The sequence below is a fragment of the Miscanthus floridulus genome, chromosome 1 (genome assembly GCF_019320115.1).
Source record: "Miscanthus floridulus cultivar M001 chromosome 1, ASM1932011v1, whole genome shotgun sequence".
Lineage (NCBI taxonomy): Eukaryota > Viridiplantae > Streptophyta > Magnoliopsida > Poales > Poaceae > Miscanthus > Miscanthus floridulus.
The window spans coordinates 95,969,925-95,980,054 of NC_089580.1; the positions used below are offsets into that span (position 1 = coordinate 95,969,925).

At 46.2% G+C, this 10,130-nt stretch overlaps 1 long non-coding RNA gene across 4 annotated transcripts; it reads right to left on the reverse strand.

Annotated features, from left to right (window-relative positions):
• Nucleotides 1–6,711: 6,711 nt before the first annotated feature.
• LOC136490042 (uncharacterized) lies at nucleotides 6,712–9,712 on the reverse strand. 4 transcript variants are annotated; one of them, XR_010767482.1, is made up of 4 exons: nucleotides 8,798–9,466; nucleotides 8,547–8,627; nucleotides 7,194–8,259; nucleotides 6,712–6,971 (listed from the first exon to the last, which is right to left on the reverse strand). It is a non-coding gene; the product is annotated as an uncharacterized lncRNA (long non-coding RNA). The 4 variants fall into 4 exon arrangements; XR_010767483.1 differs by lacking the exon at nucleotides 6,712–6,971 and adding an exon at nucleotides 9,548–9,712 and having other exon boundaries at nucleotides 7,116–8,259; nucleotides 8,798–9,353; XR_010767486.1 differs by lacking the exon at nucleotides 6,712–6,971 and having other exon boundaries at nucleotides 7,140–7,263; nucleotides 8,147–8,259.
• Nucleotides 9,713–10,130: the final 418 nt, after the last annotated feature.

Genomic DNA, 10,130 nt, shown 5'->3' on the forward strand with positions numbered 1-10,130 from the left:
CGTGGCATTGTTGGAGGATGGAAAATGAATTTGGAGAACGTAACAGAGGTTGTCCTTAGTTGCAGTGATGAACAAAATGCCGACACCAGCACCGTTGATGTTGAGGGCACCGTCGAAATACAGTATCCAGTGCTTGGGGCAAGTAGCGGGGATGGGCTCCTAGATCTCGGTCCACTCAGCAATGAAGTCAGCCAGTGCCTATGCCTTAATGGTATGCATGCTTCTGAATTTGATGGAGTAAGTGCCGAGCTTGACTGCCCACTTGACGATGCAACCATTGGCCTCTTTGTTACAGAGAATGTCCCTAAGAGGGAACTCGGTGACCAGGATGATCTTATAGTACTCGAAGTAATGGTGGAGCTTGCGTGACATGACCAAGATGGCATATAACAACTTCTGGACCTGTGGGTAATGAGTTTTGGACTCATTAAACACCTCACTGATGAAGTAGACCAGACGTTGCACCTTATAGGTGTGCCCGGCTTCCTCGCGCTCAACGACGATAGCTATGCTAATGATGCGAGAGGTGGCAGCGATGTAGATCAATGGGGTTTCATCTGGTTAAGGCACCATCATGATTGGAGGCTTTGTTAGGAACAACTTGAGCTGCTCGAAGGCCGTGTCAGCCTCCTCTAACCAAGAGAAGCGCTCGGAGGCCTTGAGTAGTTTGAAGAATGGTAGTCCCTTTTCACCGAGGCATGATATGAAGCGGCTGAGAGCTGCCATGCACCCTGTGAGCTTCTATATATCCTTTACGTAGGTTGGCCCTTTTATATTGGTAATGGTGGAGACCTTGTCGGGATTGGGTTCAATACTGCGGGCATTGACGATGTAGCCATGGAGTATGCCAGATGGAACTCCAAAGATACACTTTGAAGGGTTCAACTTCCATATGTATCTTTTCAGGTTGGTGAACGTTTCTTTGAGGTTGGCAATGAGATTGTCGGTGGTTTTGGACTTAACGACCACATCATCGATGTAAGCTTCGATGTTGCGGGCTATCTGTTGGTCAAGGCACATCTGGATGGCCCTTTGGTAGGTCACCCTAGCATTTTTGAGTCCGAAGGACATGGTGGTGTAGCAATACGCATCAAAAGGCATGATGAATGATGTTTTAATCTTGTTGTCCTCTTTGAGAGATATTTGGTGATAGCCAGAGTAACAGTCAAGGAAGGAGAGGAGTTCACAGCCGGCGATGGAGTCTACAACCTCATCTATCTGAGGTAGACCAAAGAGGTCTTTAGGGCAGTGTTTGTTGAGATCAGTGTAATCAACGCACATTCTCCATTCTTTATTCTTTTTTTGAACAAGAACTAGATTTGTTAACCACTCAGGATGATACACTTCTTTAATAAATCCAGCAGCTAAGAGCCATTTTATTTCTACCCTAATAGCCTCCTTGTCTAGCATGAATCATCAGAGTTTCTACTTGATTGGTTTGGCGGTCGGCCAGACATTAAAGGAGTGCTCGATCTTCCCCCGTGGTACCCCCAGCATGTCTACAGGTTTCCAAGCAAACACATCAGCGTTGGCACATAGGAAGGAGACGAGCGTGCTTTCCTATTTGGGGTCAAGATAAGCCTCAATCTTGATGGTCTTGGTGGGGTAATCGAGGCCGAGGATGACCTCCTTTGTTTCCTTGGACTTGGCAGAGGCATGTGGAGGCTCCAGCGCTGGGATCTCTGGGTCATCGGCGGGCACCGTCTTGGCGTCGGTGACCACGCTAGCCATCTAGATGGAGAGGTCAGTGGCTTTGGTGAGGGCAAGACTCTATTTCGCAGGCATAGGCGATGGAGAGGTTGGCCCATAGAGCAGAACTCCAGTAGGTGAAGGCATCTTCAGTACTAGATAGGCATAGTGTGGTATGGCCATGAACTTGGCCAGAGCTGGGCAACCAAGTATGGCATGGTAGGCGGTGTTGAAGTCAGCGACGTAGAAGTTGATGTGCTCGATGTGGAAGTTGCTAGCCATGCCAAACTATACTGGGAGGGTGATCTCTCCTAGTAGTTTGGATGCGCTGCTAGGTACCATACCCTAGAAGGTGGAGTCATAGGGAGTGAGGTCTTCTATTCCGAGGCCCAGCTCCTTCAGGGCTTCGACGAAGAGGAGGTTTAGAGCGCTTCCGCCGTTGACGAGTACTTTCCTTAAGAGTACTTTCTTGATAGTGGCATCAAGGACGAGGGGGAAACACCCTATGTAAGGGATGTCCACCCACTGGTTAGCCTTACTAAAGGTGATGGGGACCTTAGACTAGGGGCGATAGCTAGGGTTGGCAATGGCAGCTTCTATGTTGACGGCGAGCACCCGGTGGGCGGTGAGCTTTCGTTCTCTTCTGCTCTCAGTGGCAGCGAGGCCCCCAAAGATAGTGGTGACCACCTTGTCATGATCCTAGAAGGCATCGTTGTTGTCCCTAGGTGGTCGGCGACCTCTGGCTTCATTGTTGTTGTCAGCATCCTTCCTTTTGGCTTGGAACTCCTTAGCTAAGCCAAGGCAGTCCTTCATCTTGTGCTTGTTGTTCTTATGGAGGGGCATGGGACTTTGAGGATTTTCTTGTACTGCTTGTCGTAGTTGTGCTTGGTGCGAGGTTCGTTAATGGCGGCGATGATGTGGTCTAGTCGGCGGTGGCAATATTGACCAGCTTTGGACCCTTCCAGCCGATCACAGCCACTGTCCTAATGGTGGCTGCTATCGTCGTAGCGGCGATCACTATGGCATTATTCATCGAGGTGCTCATCACTATGGTGAGCTAGGCAGTGAGTGCCCACATCCTCGTTGAATGGAACTTTGGCCTCTTTGGTGTCGGTGTACTAATCGGCAGTCGTGATCATCTCGCCAATCCCCTTTGGCAGCTTGTGATTGAATTTGGAGCGAAGGTCGCGGTGATGGAGTCCTCAGACGAAGGCGGTGATGACTTCTGCTTCTGTGATGTTGGGAATATAATTCCTCATCTCAGAAAATCACCTAATGTAGCTATGGAGGAGCTTGGACGGTTTCTAGTAGATGTGATTCAGATTGTGCTTGGTGCCTGGTCGAGTACATGTAGCCATTTAGTTGTCGGTGAAGACTTTCTTCAACTATTCCCAAGATTCAATGGAATCTAGGGCGAGGCTCATGAGCCAGTTCATCACGATTGGTGTGAGCATGATGGGAAGATAGTTTGAAAAGACACTGGCATCTCCCATGGCGGCACACACAGTGGTGGCATAAACTTGAAGCCACTATGTGGGGTTCATCTGCCCCTCGTAGGGCTCGACCCTGGTGATTTTGAAACCATGGGGCCATTGGAGTGTTTGGAGTGCTCTGGTGAATGCTCGGGGCCCTTTGGGATCATCACCGTCAGGATCTACAGCGCTGCCGGTGTTGAGTGGCTAGAGGGCTGTGTCTAGGATTACTGAACTCTTGCTCGTATTCTTGACACCGGCATACTTCCTCTTCATGGTGGGAGAAACAGCGCCCATCGATATGATGTTGCACGTCCTGGAGATTGTTGATGTGCGCTCGGACATCTTGTTCCACTTCTTGGTCATGTTGGAGAGGGTAGTCGATGCGGTTCCCCCTAGCTCCCCCTAGAGGGGTTGTCCGTCATCATGATGTTGGTTAGCAAAATGGCTTCTGCTGGGGCAACAATTGGATCTTGGAGTGGTGGATTGGTGAATCGAGCTTGTTGAGTAGGAGGGTCCCTGATCCTGGTGCAGCTCGTTGACCTGGCAGTGTGCAGCTTTAAGCATCGTGGCAACCTTGGCGACCTCCATCGTTTGCTCGAGTTGAGCGAGCTCATTAGCAGCCACAGCCAAGTTGGCACTTGGAGTCTTGCCAACATTATGGCCGTGGACATGGATGAATTCATCATCGAGGTTGTGGTGGAGTGGGCATAGCCACCCTTGTGAGTCGAGTTGTTCTCCATTGTGGGCAGCCTCGACTAGCACGATGGTGGCCTCATTTGCTCAACGCTACGCACAGTTGGCGCTCCTATTGACACGAGCGGCATGGTCCTCGTCGGTTTCCCCATCCCATGGGGGGCTGTCGACGCTAACATTGAAATCCCACCTCCCCGAAAGGGTGGGAAAGAAGGTTAGACGACGACGGTTTTGGAGACAGTTTTCGTAAAGCCCTAGGACTCAGAGTCTGGGTTTTCCTCGAGGATGGTTTGGACGGATGCTTTGGGACATTAGCTAATTTGTAGCATGTTGACAATTAGCAAGAGCTGGTCAGCGATCTGATCGGTGAGAGGATAGAGGTCTCCCACCTGGTCAGCAAATTTGCCCCTTAGGGCATCTTTGTAGGAGACAGCGATGCTGGTGAGCCCAAAGGGTAGGGCCATAACCCCTAGAGTTTCCTGATCAGCCTCCGATAGATTAGAATAAGAGGGTGGTCGGTGCTGAACCAGAGTGGTCAGAGTCGATTCCACGATGGAGAAGCAGTCGGCGAGCTTCTGGCCAACCTAATCAATGGATGTGATCAGATTATCATTGTTGAGCTGCTTCCTCGGGTAGCGGGGGAGCAGGCAGTGAGTTGTTGATAAAGACGACCTCAGAGGTGGTTCTAAGATTAGATCTGTTGTTGTAGGTGCTGGTGTGGTCGGTGCAGAATTGATCTGCACTAGATCGATGATCTCTCTGTCTTTGTCAGCATTGATGACCCAGGAGATCAATCCGATCGTAAAGATCTAGCTAGGCTTTGGGGAGGACGAAGAGCCTACAAAACGTACCATCTTGTTTGTCATAGAAATAGCACGCACACCCCTACCTGGCGCACCAACTGTCGACAAAAGATGCTCGGCAGTCCACAGAGGGGTATCCCACGATGGTAGATTTGTTGTAGAGGTGCGCGTAATGAAGAACAAGAAGGCAACAGAGACACAAGAGTTAGACAGATTCGGGCCGTCAGCACAACGTAATACCCTACTCGTATGGTCTGTTGGTTTGTATTGGCGATCGTATGATATTGCATGTGTTTTGAGGGGGTCCCTGCCCGCCTTATATAGTCTGGGGGGCAGGCTTACAAGTTAGTTAGATCTAGGAGATAACCAGAAAGTAATAACAGATTACATGAATCATGGGATCAAACGTATCCTAACAGATCTCGTAGTTTCTTCAGGATATCTTCTCAGTATCTTATGGGGCGCGCCAAGCAGCGTCGTGCTCCATAGGGCTTCGTCTTATGGGCTGGACCACTCCTGGGGGCACAGCCCATGTAGTCTACTGTGGGTATCCGGGGTTGTAGCCCCCACAGTAGTCCACCCTCCGAATATAGGTATACAAGTAGGATCTAGTTACGAAGGAAGACAAACATTGTTCTAAATCTTCCTTAGTAATATCCCTTATGTGTAGACATGAAGTTGATCTTAGCCATGACTACTAGGTGTAATTGCACTAATCAATGTATGCTTTGAGTTATAATTTAGAATGACTTTGGGATTATTCCTCTAATATTCTACATAATCATGCTAATGCCATAGAAAGGAGTGCTCTGAGTGATCAATGATTAGTTATTATGCACTATTCATATATACATTTACCTCTTGACTTACCCCTATTGTGAGTAGAATATTGGTCATGGTTTGCTTCTCCATCAATAGCATAAGTTATCAATACATGTCCTTGCCAGACCTTGTGGCAGAACCTCCTAAATTATAGGATCCACATGCACTTGTCACTGTCCAACTACCTTTGACAACTATGCATATGTTCCTGGTAACTTAAGAAGTCTGTCGGATGTCCTCGGGGAACCCCGAATCATCCACGATTTCCGAACAGGATCACATTACAGAGTCATTGCAGTATTACAACATTTATTCAAATATATACATCAGAGTAAAAACAGCGGAAGTCTTATAATAACTTAGTTTATAAAACAGTAGTTTCAAACCTCACCACTAAATTCAATAACTATTACAAACCATAGTAGTAGTGGAGTGGAATAATTAACATAAACATAATACACAAAATAAGCATCCTGCCCAAGGATCACACATTCACTTATCATCATCGACAGGAACAACAATCATGCAGCAAGGTCCAAAACAGACCTGCTCATGAGGCTCACCTGCAACAAGGGTCAACGAACCATGAGTACAAAAGTACTCAACAAGACTTAACCGAAATAAAAACAGATAAACTCAGGAATCACTACTAAATTTTGACCCTGTTGCACAGGTCAATTTTTGATGTTATAGGTCTAAAATAGATGCAATAGTTTGGTTTCGCATCAATTTCTCGTTTGATGCCAGCCGATGCAAGTGGTCTTGATGCAATAGCCTTTCGCATCAGTTTCTCGTTTGATGCGAGAAGCGGCTATTGCATCGTCCATCCGTTGTCTCTTGCATCAAAATTGAGAGATGCAATAGCTTATTGCATCCAAATCTTGTTGATGCAATACATCTATTGCAACGGCTATCGTTCGATGCAATAGACTATATTACATCCATATTAGGTTCGATGCTATATAATCTATTGCATCACCATTTTGATTCGATGCAATAGGTTCTATTGCATCATCATTTTGGTTCGTTGCAATAGGAACTATTGCATTGACGTTATGTTCGATGCAATTCGAACTATTGCATCGACATGAGATTAGATGCAATACAAACTATCACATCGACATGAGCTTGGATGCAATACAAACTATTGCATCGACATGAGATTTGAAGGGCAACCAATTATTGCATCAAATTCATTGCACAGAAATTCATAAAATTACAAAATTCAATGGCACAAAAAGACAATCATATTAATAACTTGGATCATAAGCATTCAATAGTTTGTACAATGTAAGGAAGTCAAATGCCTTCCTATTTCCAAATAGGTAATTGCAAAGTTGAACTGCATTACAAACCACTAACTTATGCTACAAATAGACAATCATAAACAAAAATACATGTCTCTTAGCACAGATCAACATGACATCTTTCTCGTTGCACCATATTTGATTCATTTCAGCTTGCCAAGACTCCCTCAAGGTTGATCTTCCTGAAAAAGTCAAAATGACATGCATTAGTAATATATATAGTTGATCACAAAGTTGGAATAAAACATAGACAACACATGATAGACAACAATATTTTTGGGTTTAACAAATAGAATGGATACTGAAGCCGAACTATAAACACATAAGGCATGAACTCCTGATTGCTCATGTTAAGTGAACAAACATACATACAAATGCATACTATGAGTAGTAAGATTGTCCACCTTAGCCAAGGGTTTCACCAGCACTACTCCACCCATGGACCAATGTACAAAAATTATCAGTACTGCAAACCTGAAAATTAAACAAATACATAGTGTGAGTCTGAGATAGAACATACATTCAGAAAATAGCCTGATATGACATTGCAAAAAGACAGACTAAGGCAAGCAAAAAGTAAAAGTTTATTCACTACTAATCTGATGATTATAAACTAAGGAGAGCTAATATGTACATGTTGCTTGTAAGAAGATAAGTTGCTGCGTTATTTCCACTACACATAAAACTGAATAAATATTCCTACACATGCCTATGTAAATAGAGCAAATAGAGACGGACAGCTGTGCCTATGTAAATCAAAGTTTTCATGACCCATCATCATACATAAAAAGAGACCTGTGGGATACTGCCAAAGATGATTCCAAGCTATGACAAACAGAATAGGGGTTTGCTATTTCAAGCTATGATAGAATAGGTGTTATGCTATATATGATGATGAATTCAGTGTTGTAAACCTTGATTGTTGCAACCTTAATTTACATAGCTTGATTAAACACTTTCAATTAATCTGGTAAAGGCATGTATAGTCTGTAGAATACATACTTGTCATTTTTTATATCCCAAACTGTGCAGCCAACAGGCATTTAGAATCCGCAGTTATTAAGATTGTGCACAGCCATGCAGGCAAATATACTAACTAGTATGTAAATCTACTGTCAATGAATATGAAAATAGCACCTTCAGCAGTATTATCACTAGGACAGCCCAAATATTGATTGTGATTAGAAGTTTTGGTGCTCAGTAATGTGATGAATTGCTGCCATAATGCGATGAATTGCTACCATTGATGACAAACCCCGGCTATATTTATCTATCACAGGGTATTTGAAAAATCCAAGGCATCAGCTTGTATGAACTTCCAGAATCATACTGCAACGCAAAAAAAGATGGACTTAACTATCTCAAGGTCATGCCAGGAAGGTGCATAGCAACCGACTGCTTTGAGAGGGATGACATGATCCCCTCATTCAGCTGTGGATAGCTCTTCTCTTCAGCCATGCTCCTGCTGCCCTACAACAAGAGAGAAAAATCACAATGAATCTCATTTGCATGGAACAAGCAATGTACAGGAATGTTTCAGTAACTCATCTGCTGCAGTACTTGCAGCAAAAGTCCAATAAAATGCATTTGTAAAGAGATTTTGACATTTATCAATTCCAATAGGATTTGATCGAGGTGTGATCACCAGGATGAGGACACAGGAAGCACAGTACCACAGAAGCAGCAGCAGGTTATATAGAACAACAGTAATAATGAGTTGCAATAAAAAATCCAAATACTAGTAGATGTAAACTCACACTTGAATGATTTGTGTGCTCTCATGATTTCCTCGAAGTATTGTAATTCTATCTCTGTAATGGAATTTCAAAGCCACTAACCTGCAAGAAGTGAAAATATGATCACTAGCTAGTAGTCATCAAACAAGAATTGTGTAAACAATTCTGTATGTTCAGTTAAACAAAATGAACTCTCTAGTGAAAATGAACTATAATGAGCTTGCCACGGACTACAAAATAGCAAACTAGATTTAGAAAGGTAGCAGAGTCACCTTGTGCAGATAGGCTATCGTCACCCTTCTTGTACTGAGTCACCTTGTGCAGAGTATGCTTCCAGCACTCCTTGTTCTTGCAGTAGGTCTTTTTGGTCCGAGGAATGTTCACCTGTATAACATGTGAAACAAATAGTCAAAGGCATATATTCAGCAAGCCTATAATACCATCCTGTTTAGTTTTAGATTTTAGCAGTGTCTAAAACAAGCAGGGAAAATGCATGGACAATTGGACATTATGACAAGAGAGAATTAGCAGCTACAAAACCACTTGACACATCAAGGGCAAGGGATCATTAAACTTAGCAAAATAATTAAAAGCTGAAGCAAAAATTGCAGTCAATTCCCATCAGATTAAGTAAAAAAGATACAGCCTGAGGGGGATGCTGCTCTCCTGGACGACTTCGCTGCAATGGCAGGTCCCGTAGCTGCTCATCCATCAGGCAGAATGTGTCGATTGCCTGCCTCTGCCTAGGCCGGATCCTTCCCCGCACTCCATCAGAGCAGCCACTGCTGCAGCCATCAGTGGAGGTGGCGGCAGGGAGATAGCTCGTGCCTGCAATGCAATCAGAGCATAGGACTTCAAAATTCGCACCTAATATACTACTCATCCGTACATATCAGGACATCGGGACATAAGAACAATCAGTGATGAAACCTAAATCGAACATGTCATGGAGACCTGAGTCCAATACATCATGGAGAACCAAATCGATTCCGTCTGGATACGGGAGGCCGAGACGGATGTACCTCGCGTGCGAGGTCCGGCAAGCAGCAACGCCACCGCGGCGGAGGAGGGAGCAGGGCCATGGAAGGCGACCTCCGGCCGCCGGGAGGCCAAGACGGATGGGCGCGGCGGGGGAGGGCGCTTGTCCATGGCCGACGAGCGCCGACCGCCGGCTGACGGGTGACCGAAGTAGACGGGCGCACGTACCTGTGGCGGCGGCCTGTTGGGTTCCGTCGCCGGGATCTGGACGGAGCATGCCGAAGTACTCGAGCAGCGTGGTGAGCGCCGCCTGATGAAGCTGGACGCCGAGAAGTGCACGCCGTACCTCCTGGACAGCACGGGCGGCCGGCTATTCGGTTCGTCGTCCGGCCTGGGTGGCCGCGGCGGCGGTCTGAGCGATGGCCGCGGGGTCCGCACGCGCCGGCAGAGCCTCGGAGGCTGCAGGCGTCGCTGGGGCGGGGGCACGATCTCGCGTTGGGGTGCCGCAGCTCGAGCACTCCTTGCCTGCGGTCGCCGTCGCTGCGAGTGGGAGCGCCGCCGCCGCAGCTACGAGTGAGGTCGCCGTCGCCGTTAGCAAGCCTATAATACCATCCTGCTTATGATCTC